The 27,981-nt window shown below is 40.1% G+C and overlaps 1 protein-coding gene and 1 long non-coding RNA gene across 3 annotated transcripts in view; one reads left to right on the forward strand and one right to left on the reverse strand.

The window, feature by feature from the left end:
• The window catches only part of LOC137044850 (MAM domain-containing glycosylphosphatidylinositol anchor protein 1), a 332,623-nt gene that overhangs the window by 9,756 nt on the left and 294,886 nt on the right, over window positions 1-27,981 (forward strand). The window lies entirely within an intron of this gene.
• LOC137044977 (uncharacterized) lies at window positions 11,009-14,999 on the reverse strand. The gene is made up of 2 exons (XR_010898662.1): window positions 14,113-14,999; window positions 11,009-11,394 (listed from the first exon to the last, which is right to left on the reverse strand). It is a non-coding gene; the product is annotated as an uncharacterized lncRNA (long non-coding RNA).

Below are 27,981 nucleotides of genomic sequence, written 5' to 3' on the forward strand. Positions count from 1 at the left end.
ATTCTTAATTCTTTCCTAAGTTTTTTGCAGTCATTGTCAAACCACCTCTCAGTGGCATGTGGTCTTTTTGCTTTTCTTTGTGTGGTTTTTAAGTTGGATAATGTTGCTGATACCTCAAATATTCTGTTCAGCTTTTCTACTGCCAGGTTTGTACCTTCACTGTTGTGTGGGAAAGGAGTGGCAAGGAATTTATCTAATAGGACTTGAATTTTTTGTTGACTAATTGTACTCAGATAAGTATCTTTACTGTTTTGTTTCCATCTATACATGTTTCTAAATGAGTGGAGCTGGGTTTGTTTAGATGCTTCTTGGTTGGGCATTGCTCTGTTTAAGTAGAGGGTTATTTTACTGTGGTCTGATAGTGGGCTTAGTGGGCTGACTGTGAACGCTCTGAGGGAGTTTGGGTTAAGGTCTGTCAGAAAATAGTCGACTGTACTGCTACCGAAAGATGAGCTGTAGGTGTATCTACCATAGGAATCTCCTCGAAGCCTGCCGTTGACTAGGAACAGACCTAGTGTGCGACACAGATGAAGAAGATGTGTTCCGCTTTTGTTTGTTGTTTTATCATAGTTGAGTCTCTGTGTGTGTATAGGTGTGTGGAGGACATCTCCTCCAGGCAGGTGTTTGTCTCCCTGAGAGTTGAGTGTGTCAAGTTCTTCACCTGTTCTGGCATTCAGGTCTCCACAGAGCAGTACGCTTCCCTGTGACTGGAAGTCATTAATGTCTTCCTCAAGAATGGAGAAACTGTCTTCATTAAAATAGGGGGACTCTGCTGGAGGGATGTAAGTGGCACACAGAAAGATGTTTTTCTCTGTTGCGGTGACTGTCTTATTAATTTCTAACCATGTGTAGAATTGTCCTGTTTTAGCTACATTGATGGCATGGGCAATATTTGATCTGTACCAAATAAGCATGCCTCCTGAGTCTCTTCCTTGTGTCACTCCTGGCAGTTTAATGGATGGGATGATGAGTTCTCTGTAGCCTTTAGGGCAGCCGGTGGGTCCATCTCCTCTGCTCCATGTCTCCTGCAGGATGATGATGTCCGAATTTTTTATTTCTGAGTTGAAATCTGGGTTTCTGCTTTTGAGGCCAAAGGTAGATGATCTCAGGCCTTGAATGTTCCAACATGCTATTATAAATGCGTTGTTGTCCATGAGGTCTTATTTTGGTGATAAGTTGACCTATGACAGTAGGTGTGAGCAGATGAGGTTGAGCATCTGGCGGATGTCTCTTAGCTCTGTTGATGTGGCTTGCTCTGGTGCTGTTGTGGATCTTCTGCTCACTATCTGAGCGTAGCTGAGTCTGCCCGGGGCCTGTGGGGTATGAGGAGGGCAGGGGGTCGGCAGGAGGGGCTTTGGCCTGGCTTGATGTGCTGGATATGAGGATGTGAAGGCTGGGAGGAGATGCTCAGGTGCTGGCTGAGATGGCCTCAGCATGTGTAAGTGCTGTTGTCTTCTGGATGTTCTCTCTGGGGGTATACTGGGCTTTCTTACAGGTCTGAGTGGAGGTTGTTGGACTCTGTTGTGGTTCCGACTCAGGGCCACACCTTTTAGGGTCCTGGCGAAGACAGTAACAGCTGTTTTGTAGAGATGGACATGGTCGTAGAGGCATGTGGGGTCCAGGGTAGGGTGGTGTGCCAGGTGCACATTGGGTTTAAGAGCACAGGTGCGGGAGAGGTGGGCATTCACCCGCTGGATAGTGTCAGGGTGGAAGTCTTTTCGGGGCAGCAGTGTGGAGATGATGATTTTAGCCTTTGGGAAGGTGATTGAGGCCTTTTCAATCACTGTTTGTAGTGATGCTGCCACCCTCTCCTGTTGGGCTCTCAGATCATTTGTGCCGGTGTGGATTATGATATGGCTTGGGGATCCCAGTTTGTCAACACTTAGCCATTTGAGTGCGCTCTGAGTGTTCGGACACCAGAGTTTGGCCACTCTGTGTCTAGGAAAAAGCTTATTTTCATCGATAAATTTCCCGTTTGAGTCAATCAAAAGAGCAACTTCCGGTCGTAGTGTTCCTTCTGTTGGTGTGGAGGTGTCGTCTGAGTGTGAGGCTGGTTGTGGGATGAGGGAAGAGTCTGATGGAAGAGGAGGATTCTGACTGTGCTGAAGCTCTGATGTTTGGGAGCTGTGATCAGGGTGAAGATTGTTCTCCTCCACCACTTCCTCTGATGAGCTGAACTCGCTGGACTGTGCTCCTCTGTTCTGCCTCAGTTCACTTATTTCTTTCCTCATTGCCGATAGTTGTGTCCTGTGTAAGTCAGTCTGTTGTAATAGCTGTGTTTCCAGTGTGTCCAGCTGAGCCCTGAAGCCCTCTCTCTCCTGCCGGAGCTCCTTCACCTCGCTCTGCAGTGTAGACAGCTCTCTCCTGAGGCTGTCCCTTTCTCTGTGCAGGGCTGTGGGGCTGTTGCTGGGCTGGTCTGTTGTCTGAGCTGTTTGCAGGGAGAAGATCATCTCCTTGAGCTGGACCACTTCTCCCTCTAGCTCTGTGAATCGCTCCCTCATGTCAGTGCAATAGCAGTGTGGATGGGGTTCTTCGGTCTGTTCTGTGCTGCTGTGGGAGACTGACTCCTCAGGAGTGATTACTTGGTCGCTGCTAGTGGTCTCTTTCTGTACTCTATCTTTGATGCAGAGGAAGTCTTGTTCAAAGAGCCCATTAATGCTTTTTATCACCACTATACCTGTTGTTTTATAGATATTTACGTTGGTGGTTGTGGTGTCTTCCTCGTTTCTTATTTTTAGCTGGAAACCCCCGCAGATACCTTTTCTTTCAGCAGAGGGGTAGTGTGCAATGATAGCCTTATGCCATGCATAGGGCTTGTTGGTGTAGAATATGAGGTTACTTATGCTGCCATCTTTATGTAGTCTGCAAAAAGTGTTTCTGGATTGTCTGCCAGTCTTTTGTTTTTGTAGACTTTCCGTGCTGATTCATTTGTGACATCTTTAGGGTAGTGTAATGGGATGGCCTCCACATATTTGGGTGTTTAGGCTGACACTGTGGCTGGAGTGCTCAGAACTCTTCTGATGGTAGATGAAGGGGCGAGGCCAGGATGATGATGAAGATGCACAGGCCATCGCTGATTCAGAAGATGCACAGGCCATCGCTGATTCAGAAGATGCACAGGCCATCGCTGATTCAGAAGATGCACAGGCCATCGCTGATTCAGAAGATGCACAGGCCATCGCTGATTTAAAAGATGCACAGGCCATCGCTGATTTAGAATGTAAACAATCAACCAACTTAACTGCCAGTTTTTTGTTTATTTTTGTTTGTTTTCTCTCAGTGAAGATACCAAGGGATAAAACCAATAAATAAGCCAAAAAGGCAAAAATACACCTTCACTGAATTTTGAGAGAAATCTGTGTCTTTAAAGTTCCAGTCTCTCTCTCTCTCTCTCTCTCTCTCTCTCTCTCTCTCTCTCTGACTCTCTCTGACACTCTCTCTCTCTCTCTCTCTCTCTCTCTCTTTCTCTCTCTCTCTCTCTCTCTCTCTCTCTCTCTCTCTCTCTCTCTCTCTCTCTCTCTCTCTCTCTCTCTCTCTCTCTCTCTCTCTCTCTCTCTCTCTCTCTCTCTCTCTCTCTGACTCTCTCTCTCTGACTCTGACAGGGGGTCTTTTCCGGTGTCTATCTGCTTTCAGTTGTTCATGAGCTGAGAGGGCACTGGTGTCATGGAGAGCTTTAGTGTTTGGTGCGTTCGGAGTAAACGGCTTTGGAATATCAATCAGCTGCTGCGAGTGAACCAGCAGGAAAACGAACAGACTCATCTGATAGAGAGAGAGAGTTCCTCCAAACGCTCGTGTCTGATTGGTGGAGAGATAGAGGTGGTCCACCTATGACCACACAGCAGTGCTTAAATATCTGTGAACACTCTCTAACATCTTCTCTCTTAATTCAATTTCAGTTTTCAATTGAGTGTTTAATTGGCATGATGACGTTGGCATGATGGCACGTTTGTTTGCAGCTTGACAAAAGGATTTGTAATTAAATTGATTTGTTAGTAGAAGTATTAAGAAATATTTGTTTTACATTTTAAAGTAATATTTTTACATATTTCAAGTATTTTTTTTATTTTAACTGAACTTGATTTATTAGTTTAATAGTTATATTTAATATTATTATTAATAATTAAGTAGTAATATTTTCACATATGAAGTAATATAAATAATAAATATTTTTTTCTTATATTGTAATTTAGCATTTGTATTATTACTATAATAATAATAATAATAATAATAATAATAATAATAATAATAATAATAATTTATTATTATTATTATTATTATTAGTAGTAGTTGTTGTAGAATTATTAATATTTCTTTTACATATTTCAAGTATTTTTAATTTAACTGAACTTATCTTGATTTATTAATTTAATATATATATATATATATATAATATATATATTTTTTTTTGTGCATTTTTCAATATTTTCACATATTAAGTTAAATTAATACTAATTTATTTAATTTAATAATTATATTTTGGTTATATTTTTATTTAGTTTACTTATTACTATTTAACATTTATTGTTACATTTTAATAATAAATTAAATAAGAGTGAAAATTCTATATATTATTATTATCATTATTATTATTATTATTATTATTATTAGTAGTAGTAATAGCTGTTGTAGATGTTGTACATTTTAAAGTAAGATATACATATTTCTAGTATTTTAATTTAACTGAACTTCTCTTGATTTATTAATTTAATAGTTATAAAAGAAAAGAAAAGAAAGAAAAGAAAAGGAAAAAAAAGAAAGAAAGAAAGGCTCGAGCCAAAAGAGCTCATCTGTTTCAGGCTCAGGGGCCTGTTGCACAAAACTAGGATAAGGGATTATGTCGGGATATCTTGGTGATCCTGGCTCAATTTATCCACTTAGTTATCTTTCGTTATCGTTCTTGGTGTGAGTGTGAGTGTGCCTTCAGGGTACGTTTACAGGACAGCAGACTACTACATTTTGCATACAGATGACAAGATCACCAATATATCCCGGCTTAATCCCTTATCCTAGTTTTGTACAATAGGCCCCAGGTCTGTTCTTGAGGTTTTTTGTTATTTTGCCCATTTCATCATCCATCGGTGGACACAAATCCCTGGTTTTATGGCATGGACTAATGATTATAGCAGACCTCTCCTCTCCTGAACATGTCCATAGCATAAACAATGCAGGACGAGTTACATGGGGAAGTTTGATACTTAAGGTTAGTGGCTTGATGAAATATTTTATGTCACAGTGTAAATGTCAGCATAAATGAGGCCTGCAAATTGATTCATGTCTGTCTCATCCATTACCCTGCAGCAAAACTCAGATCATTATTGATCTATATGTGTGAGTGTGTGTATCGGTTCAGCAGTCACCTCACCCCTCTGTGTGTACATGGCCCTGCTTCTGCATGTGTGAGACTGTAAAGCTTTACTCGTGTGTCAGAGTTGGGTGACAGAATAATCTCTCCGCAGTTCCCTGGATTTCATTACCACCAAACAGATAAAACTGCTAAAATAACATATCGTGGCATTACATTACGGGCACATGCATACATACATTCTTTCCCTTCCTGCACATCCTATCAGTACTGCTGAAAACGAATATTACAGATGACTAATTCTGACTCTGTGCACGTAATGTAGGACATTTTATATTATTTTACCTTTTCTTTTCTTTTCTTTTTTCTTTTCTTTTCTTTTCTTTTCTTTTCTTTTCTTTTCTTTTCTTTTCTTTTTTCCTTTCCTTTCCTTTCCTTTCCTTTCCTTTCCTTTCCTTTTCCTTTCCTTTCCTTTCCTTTCCTTTCCTTTCCTGTCCTGTCCTGTCCTGTCCTGTCCTGTCCTGTCCTGTCCTGTCTTTCCTTTCCTTTTCCTTTCCTTTCCTTTCCTTTCCTTTCCTTTCCTTTCCTTTCCTTTTCCTTCTCCTTTCCTTTCCTTCCCTTCCCTTCCCTTCCCTTCCCTTCCTTCCCTTCCCTTCCCTTCCCTTCCTTCCCTTCCCTTCCCTTTCCCGTCCGCCCTTCGTCCCGTCCCGTCCGTCCCGTCCCGTCCCGTCCCGTCCCGTCCGTCCCGTCTCCAGCTTTCCATGGTTTGTTCTTTAAATATATTTTTAATATTAATTAATTTTGTATTTAATTTTTTAATATATTTTTTATGTTCTTTTTATTTATTTTTTAAAATAATTATATATATTTTATTTAATTATTACATTTTTTAAATATATTTCAGTTTTTTACTTTTCTTTTTAAATTATTTTATAAAAAGATGTTTTTCTTTTTTATTCTTTTCATTTATTATTGTTTTATTTTTCCATTTCCAACCCAACTTGGGTTGTTTTTAACCCAGCATTTTTTAAAGTGACATAAGCAATTTCAGCTTTTTTTGTACTAGTTATATGAGAAACAAAATTTTTTAAATCGGTTCAATATTTCAAGTTAAAACGACAGCCAATTTAATTAAGCATAAAAAATGAAGGCAGCAGCTGAGCTTAAGTTTTTCATTTGACGCAGATGTTTTACAGTGTGATTATTGTTAACTGTGTGCAGCTCTTTGGATGCTGCCGTGTATGTGTGAGTTGTGGATATTGACTATTTAGCTCCCTTCTACTGCACATTTTCCATGCAGGAGGTTATGACTTTGAGAGTTAAAATGATGAATTGAGCCGTGGTGCTCATGATGTGACTTTGAGTCTGATTCCCCTCCTCTTCTCTCCCCATTTCCTGTTTTGCTGCCAAAATTAAAATTAAAAGATGAACTGGGAGACACCGATTTACTTCTCGCAAGTGCATTTGATCGGGTTTTTATGTAAATAACCGTTTTGTTCCGTCTTAAATAGAAACGATTGAATGATATAAAATATGCTGCACTGAAGGATATTATGTTAGTAATTGGATTATTGGCTCAATCTGTGTCTGGGAAGTCGTCTATAGTGTTTAGGATGCGGCACTGAGATAATAGGATGGTTGTAACACATCCAGCTTTCGTTTGGACCTTCATGTGAATTGATTTCAGCTCTCATTTCAGGCTTGTCAGCGGCGTGCAGCAGATGAAGAGATGCGGGGAGGGAAAGGGACAGTGAGGGGCGGGAATGAAAGTGAACAGCTGGGGCGGCCGGAGCGTGACTCCCCTCTCTCATGCATGGCTCTGTGGCGTGGCAGATCACAGGAAATGCTTTCAGATTATGTGTTGAGGGATCACACCGAAGCTGTGTGTGAAATTCTTTTCCGACGAGTACCTGAGGAGATTTCAAAGCCTGATTTGCAAGTTTTATCAGTGTCAGGGCCCAATACTATATTGCTGTAAGGGTCAGCGAATTGGATTTTATTACCCACTTTGAGGAGATCAGACATTTAGAACTGCATTTTGAATGTAAAATAAACCCTTATTGATAAAAAGTGATGTACAGAGGAAGATAGCGATTAAACTGAAAATATTTATAGGTTACCTAGCCCAAATGTAAACACTGAAATAACTATAGGAATGTAAGTAACAAGTATAAGAATGTTAAATTACTACGTTTGGTAATTTCAGGGCCAGTGATTTTTTTTGTGCTCTTCAGGGGATGATGCTGATATATACAAGTAAGTGTGTGCATGCAAAGTGGAGAAGTTGCGATGGAGTGTGTCAGTGAGAAAAAACACCACCTCCCTTTTCTCCCTCACTCCTGGGTAAAGTTCTGTTTGATTGAATGCGAGAAAGAGCAGTATTTTCCAGGACTGTGTTTTTTGTTGTCTCCCAAAGCTCTACTTCTAGCCTGAGTGAAATGCCAACAGATCTTCTCAATAAACGCCACCCAGGACCCCTGTTCAGGTCTGAAGTAATGGAGGGAGGAACGGTGGGGTAATGAACAGATGATAGTTCCTCTCTTTGGGAGAAAAGTGTTGAAAACTTGCTTGCCTTTTCAGGCTCAGTGCACCAGAAGTGACATGTTCCACAAAGTCTGACAACCAGAAAGCCATTATATCTATATGTCTATCTATCTATCTATCTATCTATCTATCTGTCTATCTGTCTATCTGTCTGTCTGTCTGTCTGTCTGTCTGTCTGTCTGTCTGTCATTCCATCCGTCCGTCCGTCCGCCCATCATCCATCCATCTGTAGTTTCATCTGTCCATCCATCTAATCTGTTTGTCTGTCTTTCCTGTGCTGTATATTGATCATTATAGCTATCATTTTATTTATTGATGCATCTATCTGTCTCTCTGTCTGTCACCTATCTATCTATTGTTCTGAGAGAGAGAGAGAGAGAGAGAGAGAGAGAGAGAGTAGCTTCTCTGTAAGAATAGCAGAATGATCCTGCCTCTGCTTTTATTTTAACTGGGACATGAGTGATCTTATCATTAGTGCAGCTCATACCACTGTCAGATGGAGAGACACACACACAGTGAGAGAGAGAGAGAGGACGTGAGCATGTGTGTAGTGTGTGGCAGGGAGAGGTGGTCTACTAACCATGTGTAAACTCCTGCTGTGTGATGTATCGTTTCCAGATTCAGATATGAGTTCTGCCTCCCACCGTTACACTGATGCTCAGACAACACCTGTCAAATGCCTTCGGCCAAACGGGAAGCTGGAGGCTTGTCTGGAAATGCTGTTTTCGTTTATTTGTGAGTGATTTTTGTTTTAATTGCGTGAGTCATCTTTCTTACATCTGTAGTCTGTAAACCGTGGTTTCTATTACTTTCAGACTCCACATATGGCACCAAACCAAAAGGTAGATAATGCTATATACGTATATACAATTCTTATATACACACAGTAATAAGAAGCTTAAAAAAGGTCTACATTTTATTGCATTAGACAAAAAAATATCAAATTGCAATAAAGTGGCATCTATTCTGTGCTACAGTAATGATAGAGCTAACTTTTGAATTGTTTCGACATTTACATTTAGCAGTCACTTTTATCCAAAGCAACAAAAGGAGAACAAAGCATTCATCAAAGAGTCAACAATTGTCGTAGTACACAATCCCAGCTTTTTTAGAGAACTATATTAGGAAACTAACTAGAGAAGAAATGCATTAAAAAAAAGTTGTGTGTAATTGAATTGGTTTAAGAGTGTGAGGTCATTAAATGCTTGCAGAAGAGGTGCATCTTAAGCTGCTTCTTAAAAGATGTAATGTTCTACAACGATTGATGCTGTTTCTGGAACTGTACTATCCTGGTTCGCTTCCTACTCGTCTGACTGCCAGCAATACATTTCTATCCGCAAGTCCACTGTTTCTCGCACGGTGTTCCCCAGGGTTCTGTTCTTGGGCTTCTTCTCTTCATCATATGTTTTTATTAGAGACATTATCTGCCATCATGGCCTTAACTTCCATTGCTATGCAGATGACATCCAACTTCACACCCATTCTCATTGCACTGCTCTTTTCCTCACTAACTCCAAATCAACTTGTATTGATGCTATAAATGCTGGGTGACAAGTAATTTTCTGAAACTCAACACTGATAAAGCAGATCTGCTTGTTCACCTCAAATTGACCCTTCGCTAAGCCACGCCCGAATACCACCACAGGCCAATCGTGGCTTAGCAACCGTAACTAGGCACGGAAGTTCTGTCAAGCTTTCGAGCAAGTGAAACATGCCGATGCAAATCTGTGCGTATGGATTGTGCAAATCTGATGCCTATCCTAAAAGTTTGGACAGATGGTGTATTTTTTTTCCTTCCCCAAAATGTAAAACTGAAGGTAAGAAATACCAGCCTTGAATCAAGCAGTGTGTGTGAGACCCCATTCACAACGTTAAATGTCGTCAGGATTAACAAAAACACCTACGTTTGCTTCAACAAACTGAAAATACATGGTTTTTGACTGATGCAAGTTATTACATATGATGCAGTATATAGACTATGAAAAGAACTGTCTTAGCTTTATTTATTAGTTTTATATTGTAGTTTTGTTTAGACAAAATGTGTGCAAATTAAGACCTTCATCATAAGGATTGTTGCAGTGGCTGTGTTTATAATATTAATAAAACCCATCATGTTTGAGAGTGGCTTTCTGTTAAAAGGTTTCAGTAAATGTGTGGTTTTTGATGAATGGCTCAGGTCAGAATCTCAGGTTAGTGCCAGGTCCAAGGAGTAGATTATAGACACACGACATGTGAGCAGTAGCCCGGCGCGCTAAATATAACGTTAAGCCGGAGAATCATTGCAAAGTTTTCAGGCTAATGTCTTGTGTTTATTCCACAAGATTTATTGATAAGTTGTTTGATTTATAATTATTCGATTATTTTCTCATTTTACATATGAGGCAGCTGCTGATTGCGCTGAGACCATAGGCTTTAGCTTCAATTTTATTGAAATTATTCTGTAATCGGTTGCATAATATGTCGCGGATATATCCCGCAAATACATACTGCAGTCCCTTTTTTCTTACTCTCTCAGATATTTCCCCTGTTCGCCAGAAATGACTAATTATCTCCTCGGAAATGTCTGACACCGGCGCATACATACTGTAATAGACGTGCCAGGCCCGAAAGCTTGACAGGCGTAGCAACAGTAACTACGGGGGGCGGGGCTTAGCGAAGGGTCAATTGCATCATGTTTCTGTGTTGACAATGTTAATACTGCTGGAGTCTTGGTTCAATTGTTAAAACCCTTGGCATAATCTTTCTTTCTTTCTTCACATTTCCTCACTCACTAGTGTTGTAGTACTCAAGACCGGTCTTGGTCTTGAGACCAGTCTTAAGACCATTTTTTTAAGGTCTTGGTCTCGATTCTCTCTTATGGGTCCTGCACACTGTGCTATTTTTTAAAATCCTTTGCGAATGTCCCTTGTCAGACTGTACGAACATGATCCCCGATGTAAGCCATGTCACACTGTAAGATCTCAGTTGTCATTAATGTCAGACTGCACCATAGTGAAGGCGCGCTAAAAACGGACACGCACAAGAAAACTCGTCCGGAGTTTTATATCATCAATGAATGATGCGCTCGGTGACAGTGAGCTGCATCACACGCGGGACTGAAATGCTGGCTGTTACGCCCCGTGGCTCATAGGGACGCAACAAAGATTGGGACACACACGAAAGCCGAAATAAAATACCAAATTTATTAACAAAATAGAACTATACAGAAAAGAGACAGTATTAAGTGTAACAGTCAGGAATCAGTGTGTTGTGTAAGGAATGCATGAAAGGGTAATGTGCTGTTGTAGTGTTGGATGTACCAAAGAAACAAAGTCAAACAAACGCAAAACAGTAATCAAGTCCAGCCTGCCACGCCTTTGGGCCTTTTCCTCAGACTCCTTTTAACAAGGCCCAACAGGATGTCAGCAACAGGTGTGCTTAATCAAGCTATCTGAGAACAGCCAGTTGAGGGCGGAGCCAGCAAACCAGCCTCCTCAGCCTGGGGAAACCCCACTAAACACAGGAGTCGTCACACCCCTCCCCTTAAGACAGGGGTCTGTCAAGAATCCCTGTAACAAACAAGACAGTTAGCACAATACTTCAGGACCTAAAAGAAAGAAGAAAAAAAACAAATTCTAATAGTTCAAAGGAACATGTGACAGTGCGGTGGCTACAAAATTCAGATCCTTTAACATGTTGAATGTCAAGGGCATAGGCGTGAAAAAAACTGACAGGACGAACCACCTCTCCCTCATCAGCCTGTTGGAGAACAGCTCCACCATTACTCGCATTCACCTGTAGAAAAGGTCTTACAAAACAAGGGTAACAAAGACACCAATGGAGCACAGTGGAGATTTAACATTATCAAAAGCAGGGGCACAACTTGATGATCAAACAAACTTGTTTCACTCAATCTACGCATTTCAACAAACAGGCCCTCAATTTGATCAGGAGAAGCAAGCAGTAGGCGTGAAACCAGGCCTCCCGGGTCAAAAACACAAGGTCCTACTTTACAATTATACAATTGTGTCATTCCTTCCTGCTGTTTGGGTTTAGCACTAGCCAACCCTCTTACATGTAACAAACTCTTGTGACCAAAAGCTAAAGTGTACTTAATAGTCAGTTGCCAAGTGTGACCCTTTTTAATGCATGAGAAAATGTCACGCTTCAATTGCGGACGAAATTTTTGCAAAACACGATCAGAAGTATTTCGCATCCTGGAATGACCAGACTTTTCGCGTGCGACTTCCAACGCGGGATCAAACAATTTTGTGGGAACCACCACTTGAACAATAGGGTCCCCCACAAAATTCTCATCATGAGGACTCAATTCTTTCAACAAGACATCTTGTACAAAACTTCCTCTGGCGTTATCTGGCAAGACATTATCATGAAGCGCAACAGTGAACAGCTCAGCCAACGAGGAATCTAAATGTTCTTCACTCAGCTCATCTGTAAACAGAGGAAGAGACAGATCAGACAAGTCAGGTATGAACAGTACAGCACTTGGTGAATTTAACTCATTTTTTTCTTGCGTCTCAAAACTCTCAATGTTTTTTTCCACGACACGGGTTACAACTTCCACAGTGTCAACAACAATTGTCTGCTCAACCAGTTCTCCAGAAGATGCAAGCAAAGGAGAAGTGTGTACATTAGCCCACACCTGGTCACCTGCTAGTTTGTTTCCTAAAATGAGATGAACACCTTTGATCGGCAAAGCAGGGCGCAACCCTACTGTCACTTCACCAGTCACTAAATCAGAGTGAAGCTTGACTTTATGAAGAGGGACTGTTAACATCCTCAAATCAATTCCTTGAACCAAAATACTGGCACCAGTTTCAGACTGATAAGAAAATGGCAAAGTGGACTCTAAAATAAAAGAATCCATAGATCCTGTATCTCTTAAAATCTTAACAGGAAACTCTTCAACTCCATCCACTAATGAGACTCGACCTTCTGTAATGAAAGGAGCATAAGTGGAAAAACAATCATCAAATAGTCCAATTTCATTTGACTCAGCAACACTTAAATTCACAGAATTTGCGACTGCAGCAGGCCTAAACGAATCTACATCAGCACGTTTGGTTTTATTTATAAGAATCGGGCAATCAGCTTTCCAGTGTCCTTTTCCACGACAATAATTACATATTGTAGATGGATCAAATCTCCATGGAGAAATGCGACCACTCTGTGGAGTATTTGGAAAACGGCTTGAGTTCACTTCCTCCCGTGCTCGCCAATCAACAGCAGTTTTACGAGTGAGCACGAATTCATCAGCCAACGATGCTGCCTCCTCAGGAGACTGCACTTTGTGTTCACTAATATACATCGCAATTTGATCAGAAACAGAACCTTTAAACTGCTCAATTATGATCAATTCTAGGAAATCTTCAAATGTTTTAACCTCAAGCGATGTACACCAACGTGTAACATGTCGTCTTAAATCCCTCACAAACTCCAAATGTGTCTGTTCCCGGTCCTTTTTACATGACCTAAAACGCTGGCGATACGTTTCTGGCACACACTCGTATACTTTCAACACTGCAGATTTAACAACGTCGTACTTTTTACACTCCTCTATGGTTAAAGCAGAAAAGGCTAACTGCGCTTTACCAACTAACACACACTGCAGCAACGACACACAATCAGTCTTAGACCAACCTTGCAATTCAGCAATGCGTTCAAACAGAGTAAAAAAGACATCCGGATCATCCTCGTTAAATTTAGGAACAAGTTTTAGACTTTGATGCAGTGGAAAATTTCCATATGCACCACTCTCCTCAAAACCAGTGCCACCAGCTTTACCTTCCTTCATAACCTTAAGTTTACAATACTCCAAGTCCATTTTTGCCTTTTCTAATTCAAGTCTACCCTGTTCAGACTTCTGCTTCATCCGTTCATGTTCCATTTGTAACATTAACAACTCTTTCTGTTGGTCAAACGTGAAAGTAGAATGTAGAGCGGTTACACTTTGTACTCCCTGAATTTCATCCATCTCAGCTGTCAAAATTCCCCTTTCAATTAATTTACTTTTCAACTCAATTTTAATACTACTTTCTTTTAATCTCTTATCACTAATGTTTATTTCATAACCTTCAGCGATTTTTAACAATTGTTCTTTTGAACATTTATGTAATAGAACATGCGAAGGAGAGTCAAAAAACTCCTCCACATTAGCCATAGACAAACAAATCAAAGACTGGTTGTAACCAAATGTGCAATCAAATACTTGAAATTTTTCCCACTATCTGACTAATAAAAAACAACAACAACATCTATCTACCTACCTACAACCTAATCTTCATGCAGTTACTGGCGGGGGGAAATTAAGCACGCAAGCCCAGTAGGTGGAACTGCAACTGACCAAACAGCGACAATTCCCACACCATGGAAGTGCTCCCGAGACAACTGCTGCTACCCGCTTTCACCACAACACTACAAAAATAAAACGACATGTCTCAAAGGAAACAAGTCGCTAAACCTAACAGGGAAAAACATCAAGTCAAAACAAACATTGCACAAAGGTAACTTACCAGTCGATGAATTCATAAGCGGGCAAACACTGCACCAAATGCTTTCCGGTGTCCCAAAACACACGTAATTTGACGACAAACTATTCAAATTGGACTTCCCTCAAAACGTCATAATTACTCAATCGTTTCAAATCGCGTACAATTTTGACCTTTTCCAAACACGACGAAACGAACAAATTTATCAAAAATTTCAAAACACTCTCAAAGCACAAACTTTACTACGACGAGGACGAGCCCCCATTTGTTACGCCCCGTGGCTCATAGGGACGCAACAAAGATTGGGACACACACGAAAGCCGAAATAAAATACCAAATTTATTAACAAAATAGAACTATACAGAAAAGAGACAGTATTAAGTGTAACAGTCAGGAATCAGTGTGTTGTGTAAGGAATGCATGAAAGGGTAATGTGCTGTTGTAGTGTTGGATGTACCAAAGAAACAAAGTCAAACAAACGCAAAACAGTAATCAAGTCCAGCCTGCCACGCCTTTGGGCCTTTTCCTCAGACTCCTTTTAACAAGGCCCAACAGGATGTCAGCAACAGGTGTGCTTAATCAAGCTATCTGAGAACAGCCAGTTGAGGGCGGAGCCAGCAAACCAGCCTCCTCAGCCTGGGGAAACCCCACTAAACACAGGAGTCGTCACACTGGCTACAAAGAAATCTCTAGCACTCGTTTTGGTCATAGTTTGTCTTGAAATCGGAGATATTTGACTGTTGTCGTAGGAGAAGTCACACTGCAGGATTGTGTGCCAAATCTTCTGACACTGCCAGAATTTCGTCTGAGGTAAAATTTGATCGCAGCGCTCATTAATCGGCTGCCGGTGAACATGTCAGATTAACGACCAAAGACGTCAGATTTTAGCCTAGGATCTGAGGAGTCTTTTAGGATTTGCTAAATTTGTCTCAGACGGCCAAATCGTGGCCAAAATCGCACAGTTTGCACCCGGCTTTACTCTCTTGACTCGGTCTTAGACTTGGAGGACTCTGAATTTTGTTTCAAAACTGGTCGAGACCACAACTGCTAGGATGTGACTAAATTGCCAGTGCATTGTCTGATATACAGTCTTGTTCAAAATAATAGCAGTACAATGTGACTAACCAGAATAATCAAGGTTTTAAGTATATTTTTTATTGCTACGTGGCAAACAAGTTACCAGTAGGTTCAGTAGATTGTCAGAAAACAAACAAGACCCAGCATTCATGATATGCACGCTCTTAAGGCTGTGCAATTGGGCAATTAGTTGAAAGGGGTGTGTTCAAAAAAATAGCAGTGTCTACCTTTGACTGTACAAACTCAAAACTATTTTGTACAAACATTTTTTTTTCTTCTGGGATTTAGCAATCCTGTGAATCACTATACTAATATTTAGTTGTATGACCACAGTTTTTTAAAACTGCTTGACCTCTGTGTGGCATGGAGTCAACCAACTTGTGGCACCTCTCAGCTGTTATTCCACTCCATGATTCTTTAACAACATTCCACAATTCATTCACATTTCTTGGTTTTGCTTCAGAAACAGCATTTTTGATATCACCCCACAAGTTCTCAATTGGATTAAGGTCTGGAGATTGGGCTGGCCACTCCATAACATAAATTTTGTTGGTTTGGAACCAAGACTTTGCCCGTTTACTAGTGTGTTTTGGGTCATTGTCTTGTTGAAACAACCGTTTCAAGGGCATGTCCTCTTCAGCATAGGGCAACATGACCTCTTCAAGTATTTTAACATATGCAAACTGATCCATGATCCCTGGTATGCGATAAATAGGCCCAACACCATAGTAGGAGAAACATGCCCATATCATGATGCTTGCACCTCCATGCTTCACTGTCTTCACTGTGTACTGTGGCTTGAATTCAGAGTTTGGGGGTCGTCTCACAAACTGCCTGTGGCCCTTGGACCCAAAAAGAACAATTTTACTCTCATCAGTCCACAAAATGTTCCTCCATTTCTCTTTAGGCCAGTTGATGTGTTCTTTGGCAAATTGTAACCTCTTCTGCACATGCCTTTTTTTTAACAGGGGGACTTTGCGGGGGACTCTTGAAAATAGATTAGCTTCACACAGACGTCTTCTAACTGTCACAGTACTTACAGGTAACTCCAGACTGTCTTTGATCATCCTGGAGGTGATCATTGGCTGAGCCTTTGCCATTCTGGTTATTCTTCTATCCATTTTGATGGTTGTCTTCCGTTTTCTTCCACGTCTCTCTGGTTTTACTCTCCATTTTAAGGCATTGGAGATCATTTTAGCTGAACAGCCTATCATTTTTTGCACCTCTTTATAGGTTTTCCCCTCTCTAATCAACTTTTTAATCAAAGTACGCTGTTCTTCTGAACAATGTCTTGAACGACCCATTTTCCTCAGCTTTCAAATGCATGTTCAACAAGTGTTGGCTTCATCCTTAAATAGGGGCCACCTGATTCACACCTGTTTCTTCACAAAATTGATGACCTCAGTGATTGAATGCCACACTGCTATTTTTTTGAACACACCCCTTTCAACTAATTCAACTAATTGCCCAATTGCACAGCCTTAAGAGCGTGCATATCATGAATGCTGGGTCTCATTTGTTTTCTGACAATCTACTGAACCTACTGGTAACTTGTTTGCCACGTAGCAATAAAAAATATACTAAAAACCTTGATTATTCTGGTTAGTCACATTGTACTGCTATTATTTTGAACAAGACTGTATGTATTAACATTATGAATGTGATAGGATGTCAATTTTACTGTTTCAGATGCAAACTGTAACTTACTTAATTTGATTTATTTATTGTGTATGTCAGAAATTGAGGGATTGTGTCAAATGTCACCAAAATTAATAATGTGATGATAATGTTAAAAAGTACTTGTATGAGATCTGGATTTTTATATTAAAATGTGATATAATTAAGCAATATCACAAGAACAAGAGAGATGTTTTCACAATTTTGAGCATGACTGCAAACATTCAGTATTATTTTCATTTGTAATTGACCAGTTCAGATGCATCTTCTGAACCACCTGCAGTGCAAATATATTTTTGTTAATAATTTTATTTGATTTGTAAAAGTTCTTAGAATGGTCTTTTTCTAATTATATTGATTAACAATAAGTCATTTCTAAAGTGGAAATGTGGATCTTTATGCTGGTCTGGTCTTGGTCTTTACCCAGTCTCACCCTGCCTTGGTCTTGTCTTGGTCTTTTATCTATAAGACTATAACAATATCACCCACTAAGTTTTCTTTTTCATCTCTGTAATATGGCTCGCTTACGCCTGTTTTTAAATGTCAGCGATGCTGACACCTTTGCTCATGCTTTGAACACTTCATGGCTTGACTAGCGTAATTCTCTTTTCTATGGCTTACTCAATACTATTTTTCCACATTACTCCTATCTACGCAGACTCCATTGGCTCTCCATACCTATGTAATCCATACCTACTCCTCAGCATGCACACTTCTTATATATTCTACAATACATTTGCAACCTTTCATTGCTACACGATTTCAAAATCCACATTAAATATGTAGCTTGTTTCACTGACTTTTTGTTTTCATGTATCTTTTGTTATCTACCTCAGTTCCTATCTTGTTACAAGATGGGAATGTCAGGTATCTCAGTTTTTTTGTATAATATTTTAAAGTGACTTTGAGTTTGCAGAAAGGCGCTTCATAAAATAAAAATAAACTTATTGTCAGCAGTTTGGGGTATAGTTTGGCAGCTCATTCGACCAGTGAGGAACAGAGAGAGAGAAGGTTTTGGAGAGTGACTTTTTGCCTTGAAACAAGAAGACGTCACTCATTCAGTGACCTGAGCTGGTGGGAAGGAGCATACATTTGTAGTAGTAGGTTGAGGGGGGTGGGGGCTGTTCCATTGGTTGTCCTAATAGTCAACATTAGATCTTTAAACTTGATTCTGGCCAAAAATGGGAGCCAGTGGAGTGCGATCAGGAGGGGTGTGACGTGGATTCTCTTAGGCTGATTGAAGACTGCCACAGTCTGGATCATCTGTAGAGGCTAAGTCGTGTTGGTTCGAAGGCCCGCTAGTACAGTATTGCAGTTTTCTATTTTTTCTGACAGGAAGGGTCTGATTTTCCTGATTTTGAAGAGTGCAAATCTGCATGACTGCGCTGTTGTTTTAAATGTGGGTGGACAAGCACAGCTGGTCTTCAAACACTATCCCCAGGTTCCCTGCTGTCCTGGATGGTGTTGGCGTTGTGGACCCCAACGGAAATGAAAGACCGAGCTGTGTGTCATTTTCATAGCAGTGGTAGGAAAGGCAATATGCTATTATGATCGTGCCCAGTGATGTTATGTAGATGGAAAAAAGAAGAGAAGCGAGCACTAAACCTTGAGCACAGTGATTAGCTGATGTGACTCAAGACTCTTGTCAGTCGAAGAGTTTCTGCAACGGTCAGTAGGGCTCCATCCATCCATCCATCCATCCATCCATCCATCCATCCATCCATCCATCCATCCATCCATCCATCCATCCATCCATCCATCCATCCATCCATCCATCCATCCATCCATCCATCCATCCATGGTTTTGGGGCCATATGTGTATATATAAAATGCTATACACTGTCATTCAAACATTTGGGATCACTAAGATTGTAAAATGTTTTTGAATAAAAGTCTCTACTGCTCACCAAGGCTGCATTTTATTTGAACAAAGAGAGTAAAAACAGTAAAAATCATACTGGCCCCAAAACGTTTTGAATGGTAGTGCATAGCATTTTATATATTCACATATGGCCCCAAAACCTTTGAACGTTAGTGTATACATGTACATGAATAATGAATATTAATTGTTATGCAACGTTTAGGCGAAGTACATTTGCAGGAAGGCAGACTTTTCTAGGTGAACGCTAGCCATGTGGGATTAACATGAGACACACAAAAGTGTTATACACAAGATTATAATGCATCAAACCTTGTGCGCTTTCAATTTGTGCACTATTCCATATATATGTGTATGTTATTTTATGACTTTTTATTGTGGAAAAACATCTGGATCATTGCATATGCATCTGCTCTCCAATCTGCCGTATCCATGATAACATCAGAACACAGCATCCTTCGGCTCTCGGCTGTTATCTGACCTACTGCTGGGCTGTCTGCATGCACTCCGTTTTAACATGGAAGACTGTTTAATACTTATATATATCTTTAAGTCTTGTGCATGTTAGACTCGCATCTGATGTGGACTTGAGGAAAATTGTTCAATCCTCAAGCGCCCAATTTCAGCCCTCATAGATCTTTTTCATATAAGATCTTTTTGCATTAATTATTAACGCCTGTCATACAGTATGCTTGTAGATTGTGGTCAATGTAATATTTGAGGTGTAACCCTAGCTGCCATGGTAACCTTGCAAATGGGATGAGGTCCTGAAGCGTTTTATATTCTGTCTTTAAGATTCGAGAGAGATTGTCCTTACACAAAACACAGAAGCGTATTCTCTGTGCAGGAAGATAGGAGGATCTCATCTGAGCGACTGCTGTTCATTGTGCTCTGTGCTGTTAATTGGTCTTTAAGACCATCTTTAGGCTAATTGACTGTCTGCTGTTAAATGCCATTAACTGCACAACCTTTGCACAGCCAATTCATCAATAAAAAGTCGTCAATTATATAGTCGTCATTCAAATATAACGAGCAATCTTGCTGGCTTCGGTATGTGTGCAGAGAGAGAATGATAGAACTATTTATTGCGCCCTATTATGTGGAAAGTTGAAATTGGCATATTGAACATTGCTGTAAATCAGATTATAGGGCTGGATGGTATGATAGTATGCATTGTATTTTACTGTACCATTTATTGTATACCAATATCTATTTGCATTGGCAGAACTTTGTTAGGTTGTACACCATTAATGAGAGAGAACAAAGAAACAAGGAATAATGTGAAAATACCATAGACTGTAAAAAAATATGGACGTAGTGTCCGTGACGTCACCCATAGGATTCCGATAAGCCGTTCTGAAGCTTATAGTAGGGTCTAGCTGGGCGTTGCCATCTTGTGAGCGAGTCATCGCGTGTCACTCCCGGCTAACAGAAAATGGGCAAAAAGGCGGGATGTGCGCGGAGCTGAGGTGACGCAATAACTATAGACGGCAGATAAATGGCTATCCACCTGTAACCACGCCCTTAATTATGCAGAACTTTAAAGGAGTACTTCAGCGCTGGGAAGATGAATCTGTATTTAAACTGGGTCCTCAATGTAGTAGAAATGTGAAATTATTTTTTAATTTGGTGCCTTCTAGACCGAGAAAAGACAGAAAATGTATTTTTGTCTCATGGGGATGAAAGACTACAATTCCCAGAATGCTTCGCTGCCCTATGAGGCCATTCCCAAAGCCACCAACTTGATTACAGTGACTGAGTTAGAGAAGACACTACAATTAAAAACTGAACGTGTCTGTTCAATATAATGAGTGAGTCACCGCGCGAGTCTCACAGCACTGAGCACTAACTGCACGAGTGAAAAAAATGAGCTGATGAGGTCTTGTGATGAGAGCTGAGGTAATCACGACTACACTCACAACAGCATACATTCACAACGCGAGTTCAGTCTGGCACGCGTTTCAGTTCATGCCTTTGCAAGCTTAACTTTCATAGAAATTAATTTGAGAAGTTAGAAGACTTACATTGCTCACCATAGCTCCGTTTAAATGAGTGCCTGTTGCTGCGAGCTGTGCTCTCTGAAGTAACCCTTTAAGGCTTTATGTAACGTAAACGAATGAGTTATAAAAAAAAACATCACTCCCCTTACAATTGTCATGAAGATCAAAATTAGCCTTACAAGCCAAAACCACAATTTGTACCAGGCTGTAAACATGTTTTTATCTGCTGTAAAGTTGAGAATTTTAACATGTGGCTCAATGAGATTCTGCTCCCTTCTGGAGCCTGCCTCTAGTGGCCAGTTGAGGAACTTCAGTTTACATTACTTCCGTATTGGCTTCAAGAGAGATCGCGGGAGGTTGCCGCTTGGAAAATACAGAGCAGGATGTGCCCCAGACAAGTCAAATGTTCTCTTTTATGTGGAGATCAGCTATGTTACTGCTTCTAATGTGGCTTATCCATTCATAATTTTGAGATTTAAAAAAAAAAAAAAATTTAAGGAATATCTTGTTCCTTTAAAGGAGCTATATGTAAGAATTTGCATGCATTAATCGCTTTTAATGGACGAACAACTTGAATGAAAAAAAAAACTTGACTTTCCCAAGTTGTCTTTAAAAGCTACAGGCTGTTTTTATTGTGAAGGACTCTGGACATTTTGAACATTGGTTATACAATGTTTAGGATAATGCAGAAATGGCCATTCTGTACTGTAATGTCAATGCTGCGATTGCTTTGTTACTGCAGTTTCTTTGAATAAGTGTAAAGGCTGCGATCCGAACCCTGGTGCGCATCAAACAAGTGGACCAAGACTGCTGAAAAGACGGGTCTCGGCCTGTTTCCAAACAAGCTCTGGTGAAATATAAAGGCAACACGGACTAAAGACATGTAAACAAACCAAAAACAGGACATGTCACAAGATGCGACCCTAAAAAGGACCGAATGCTCCAGCATTCCTGTTTTTTCTCAGGTAGTCGTGATGTTGCCCATCAGTTCAGGGCAGGCAATAGAGAACCATGTCTCCTCACAGCAGATCTTGGTTTGTGTGTGTGACGGAGGGATTCCTGCTGCTGTTTTGACTTCTTTACACATTATTTGAAATTGTATCTGCATATGCAGTATGCTGTAGTAAAATATGCAATAGCATATGTAGGCTACGCTTGGGCTGGACGATATGGCCAAAATTTATATCAAGATATATTTCTTGATTTTGATATCGATATGAACTATATAAAAGCTTTAGAATAACTACCAAGAACTGCCACAAGGGATTTCTGTACCTACAAACTTCTGAAAAATTAATTTGCCAAGTCTATGAAACCTCCTCCTATAAAACTATATAATATTTTAGAAATAAAAACGGTACAAATAAATTAATGTTCACCTTTTATTTGTATTTAGCCTTTATACGAACAAGAAATGTGAAATCACCGTCAAATAAACACGACTCACTTCGCAGACGCAGTTTATTGAGCATTTTCTTTTAAGTTTTAAATTCAGTGAAGTGAAGAACGATTCATAGCGCAATATTCTCCTTTTATGCAAAACTATACCTTTATCTACTGATGCACAAAAAATAAATGAAAGAAGACTCAATTCAGTGGCCTATTTGTGCTCTGTTTGAGATGAGTGCACGCTGCTTTTTGCAAGGCTTTAAACACGAGCAAATGATACATTTTCGTGAAGCCATGTCTGACCGTCTTTCACAAGCTTTGAAAGGTAATTTAAACGAGAATGAACGCATTGGTGTTAATACATGACATTGTGTGCAAATGTGGAAATAAATAGTCTACATGGATTATTTTTAACGCTTGGCATCGTAATGTTAGACATTAGATTGATGCATCTATGTCGATGTATTGTTACACCCCTAGTCGGCACCTCTCCGGCACATTTTGCAGCACACTGAAACCTGTTTAATATCAGCCCCATTCGCACGGGATTCGTATTATCTGGGGACCTCTGGTGATTTGTAATAATTGCAGAGAATGTCTGTGATCTTAATCCCGTGCGAATCGGCCATGTCTGTAATTTGTAAAGTAAAAACTCCCCCCGCAAATTAGCCTAACTTACCTACCATATTTTGCCGAAAACCGAGGTCCTGTGATAATATTAGTCCCGTGCGAATCGACATCTCTGTGATTTGGCCAGGATTAGGCGGATCAGGGCCGTTTCTAGCCTTTCTGGCACCCTAGGCGAGATTCATATGTTGCACCCCCCCCCCCACCCCCCCTCTTTTTTTTTTTAAACTACAACTTATTAAGTAAATATGACTTCCTTATTTCATGGGCATATTGTACATGCATTAATCGAATAATGTAGCTAGGTTTATTATCTCTGAGATCACAGATGTTGGGGGGTTCGGGGGCATGCTCCCCCGAGAAAAATTTGATTTCTATGATCTACATATGTGTATTTTAAGATGTTTTTGAAGGCCAAAAAATTAGATAACAATAGCTTGAAAACCATGTCACTCGGCGCCGCTGCGGATTGAAGAACACAGTGACACAAAGACTAAAACACGGGACGAAGCAGTAGCCGAAGCCTTGCGCCAGTTTCATGTTTTAAAGGTTAATCACATATTTTTTTAGGGGGGGGCTGATGCATAAGTTCATAAAAAAGGGCCTAGTGAGGCCCATGGTTATGACAGTATTAGCCTACTTGATCAATTTACACTAAACAGCTATCTCTGATGTAAAAAAAAATTATTCAAATTAACTGCTATAATGTTCTGCACGTGAAATGAGCATGGCGTGTGGTCCGTCCAGTACTAATATTCAGTGTAATGTTTTGCTCAACGTTATGATAGAGCGACCAGCTTAGTAGAGAACAAGTAACCAATAAGTAGGCTATACCTGTATATTTCGCTTTCTTTTTACGATACTGAGCCCCTGATGGATTTGAACTTTTCATGATGATGAAACTAAAGCACGCTGTAACGAGTAGAAATATAGTGTGGCCCCTTTAAGAGTTGCGCGCGCTCCCTGCAAATTTTGTGTATGTGCGCACTGAGTCTTGAGCTCCCATATGTGGGGATTATTTTCTGTTTTCTGTTGCTAACAGTTATTTTGTTTTATTAAGTAATGCTGTGGACGGAAAGGGAGTTTGTGATGAGAGTTCAGCGGGGAATAAAGTGCGATCTGTTTTCTGTTTCCGCCTCCGTGTTTGCATCCACTCCAGTTACATTAAGTGAGCTATCCGCATTTTTCACTCGGACACAAGCGTTACAACGCCACGGATGACGACGTTCCCTGCCGCCCTCTACATGATCTCATTTCATTACAGCAGCGCCACTATCACCATGGCGACTTCACTCCAATAATCGCAACTAATCATAATGCCTTGAAATAGCAAAAGTACGAAATATTAATAATAAAATATATATGAAATAACTAAAAAATCTTGTTGGGGCGGGGACTCATTGACGCCCCCCAGCTGTTGGCGCCCTAGGCGACCGCCTAGTTTGCCTATGCCTAGAAACGGCACTGAGGCGGATTGTATATACTTTTTGCAAGCTTTTTTTCTTCCTGTGAGTATTTCTATCTTTATCTTTCACGAAGAATAAAGTCTGCATTCATAATGCGCACCGTTATGAATTCCCGTGCAGCCGCGCCCGGACGGATTATACTTTCACTTTAGAATGAGTATCAATTTGAGAGTAATCTGATTGAATGGTGTGTTTAATATCAGGGACGTGCACAGGATTTTTGAGGGGCAGTTGCTCTGACCTAAAAAAGGGAACCCCCACCCCCAACCGAAACCACCCACCCCACCCCCACCCCCCATGATCTGTCCAAATATTGCCATTATCATTATTATTTCAATGCCCCCTAGTGGTATTTATGTTCTGCTCAGGAAAAATATTATAGGTGGGACTATTTTTTTGCAGGGGGGTTTCTTTTTTTTTTTTTCGTAGATGTGATTTCCTGCATTTTGGTGCGTTTGTGGCCATTTCCCTTGCCTATACCAATAAAGAACTCAAACCAGTCAATATCAATAGTCTAATAAAAAAAGACAATATTAATTTAACTGCCATCAACAGTTTATGATCGTCCATTTGTTATACCTTTCCGACAACGTTAAGTCTCACCCGACAACGGCGACAATCTCCTTCTAGTGCCGCTCATGCAGGCTCAGCCAAGGCGGTTAGAAGGATTTTGGGGGCCCCAAGCAAAATGGACATGGCTAACTTTCTACAGATAAACGGGTAATGATTAAAAAATGTTTGTAAAACTTTAAGAAACCATTTTTAAAACATCTATAAACATTACTTAGACAGACAGACCAAATATTCCTAACACTTTGTTAAGGGTTAGTTGGTTTGTAAACTGTCTATAAACATTATCTGGATATTATGAAGTTGCAACAGATGACTATAATACATGTTAAATAGTTAATAAACAGTAACAGTAAAACATGTTGGTTGTTCTGATACTGTACTTCAAAATGCAACAGTGTAAAAATTGCCACACCGAATAAAGTAACTGTTCAAGATCCATTGGTAACTTATAAAAATATCATATTTGCATAAACTGTTACTACCATATATCCCGACACTAGCACATTAAGATAAGCTATGAAAAAAATCATGTTCCTCTGCCTCTTTCTGGTTAAATAATGTTTATAATAATAGTTAATGCTATATTAACTATTCCAGGTTATTTATGCATAGCATAAAAATAGTTAGTATAACATGCTATGCCACTTTCATCAAAACCTATTACAAAGCTATAGCAATTTTATGTCATTAAATACGATAAACAGTTATTCTGGAACAGATCTGCGTCTTCCTTATCCCGTTAAAAAAACATATTACAGTAAGTAACCATATTCCATCCGTTCGAAAAAAAAGTTGCACTAACTGTTCGTTACAAGCAGCATTTGCCAGGCAGGTAACGTTAGCTAACATAAACATATTTTTGCTAGCCTACCTGCTGCAAAATTACACCATTTTTGTACAAATAAAGCTATTTTATATAGTGTAATTTATCACTTACCACTATCTTGTTTTTTCTCTTTTTTTCTTTTCTGGCTTCCTAAAGCATAATTCCGCTTCATGATCGCCGAGGAGGTTTTGTATTTTGCCGGCAGAAGAGATTGCTGGTTGGGTGGCTGTTGTCAGCGACGACTGAGAGGGCCCCCTTGAGGGGGATTCCGATAACAGTGTCAATGCACTTTACTGCATTGACTATCAAAGGGGCGCTCAAGCAGTTTGTCGTTGCATTTTATTCTTAACCTGTCGCTGTCTTGAGGCCCCAGGCCAGCTCGGTGCCCCAAGCAATTGCTTGACTTTCACTTTCGGACGGGTACCCGAATATGGAAGTGAACGAGGCTTTGCGATTTTTTTTTTTTTTTTTTTTTTTTTTGTATCTTGGCCTACGTGAAATTCTGCCTCCATTGTACGATTTTTTTTATTTATTTTTTTCCACCTCGAAAGGGCAACATGAGTCGAGAAGGGCATATGGGCAGTTGCCCGGGCAACCTGAGCAACCCCCCTGTGCACGTCCCTGTTTAATATTAACATCAATACTGTTCTTAATGAAAAACATAACAGAACAGTATAGTACAATGACAATCTTGTTTAAATAGGCACTTTTACATTTAGTTTTGAAACTGAATCTTCCGCCGTATATTGTCAGCTTCTCACTCGTGATAAATTAAATCTGATTCCTGCCGCTGGTCTGAGCTCAGTTCATGGCGTCTGTTCACTAACTGAACGAAATTATATTTATTTATTAGGCTACTGTAAAATAATCAAAACGATATCGATGCCTGTTTATGATTTCATACAGCTATCTATAAGAAGTCTTGACATCATATCCGGGAGAAGTCAGTAAATTCGAGTAAAATCACAGGCTTTTCTTATCCCGTGCGAATGCGCCACGCAAAACTCAGATGTGGGGGAGTAATTTCTATATCACAGAGGTCCCTAGATAATACTAATCCCGTGCGAATAGTGCTGTAGATAGGCGAACCACTTCCACGCCACTAAAGAAAGTTAGTCTTTCTTCTCTTATCAACTATTTATTTCTCCTTACTTGTGCAAGCTCGTTCAGTCACATTTGTGTTGCGGTCAGGGAAACTCTCTTTGTAGCTAAAACGTGCCACGTTGGATCTATCAGCCTACTACTGCTGAGCACTGGCTGCGTGTCCGTGGTGTACGTCATCACGCAAGAAGCCAATCGTGTTCTGCTCTTTCTGATGGCATGCGCCCTGAACGTCAGTCATATCGAAATATCGGAAATGTGTTTAAAAATCATATCACCATTATTGAAAAAAATTATATCGCGATATATATTGATATTGAATTATTGTCCAGCCCTAGGCTACGCACTTACAATGAGCACATTTATCCCAGCACACAGCATTGTTTAGGATGTTTGGTAAGTTCTGTCTAGAAATATTCTATTGAGTAGACCAATCAGGTTTTGAACATATCCCTATGCCTTTATAGGTTCAGTATCTGTGTAGTCTATAATCTGAAATATACTTTATAATTAATTATCGTAACATTTTTTAAATTACTTAATCTATTGACATGATGCCAGTGAATTGCAGAGCTTGTGCAACACATCGTATCTCAATCACTCATCGCAATGATCAGATGCTTGCTTAACTGCTGTTTTCTTACTGCTGTCATTTTTATTGTGTTTATAATCGAGATGTAAGCAGGCAGCATATATTCACCTAAACATCACTCTCAGCAGCATGGGTGGAGTTGAAATGTTTTGTATGTATATAACTGCAAGGGTTGCTGGCTGCAGCTCACTTAACGGCCGACAGTGTCACTAATAACATGGGTTTCTGAATTCTTCATATAGCCCCAAGCTGGCTACACACTTTAAGCCCGATTTTGAGCCTGATTTGCCCAAAGTGAACGGAATTCGATTCGATGCTTGTCGCAAACAACTTTTTGTCCAAATAATCCTCAATTTTGTAAGTAATTTTACTACTCCCGATCGCGTTGGAGGCCTGCACAATCCCAAATCTTGATTGGGCTGCCACTGACATGATACCCG

Source organism: Pseudorasbora parva, chromosome 17, assembly GCF_024679245.1.
Source record: "Pseudorasbora parva isolate DD20220531a chromosome 17, ASM2467924v1, whole genome shotgun sequence".
NCBI classification, from domain to species: Eukaryota; Metazoa; Chordata; class Actinopteri; order Cypriniformes; family Gobionidae; genus Pseudorasbora; species Pseudorasbora parva.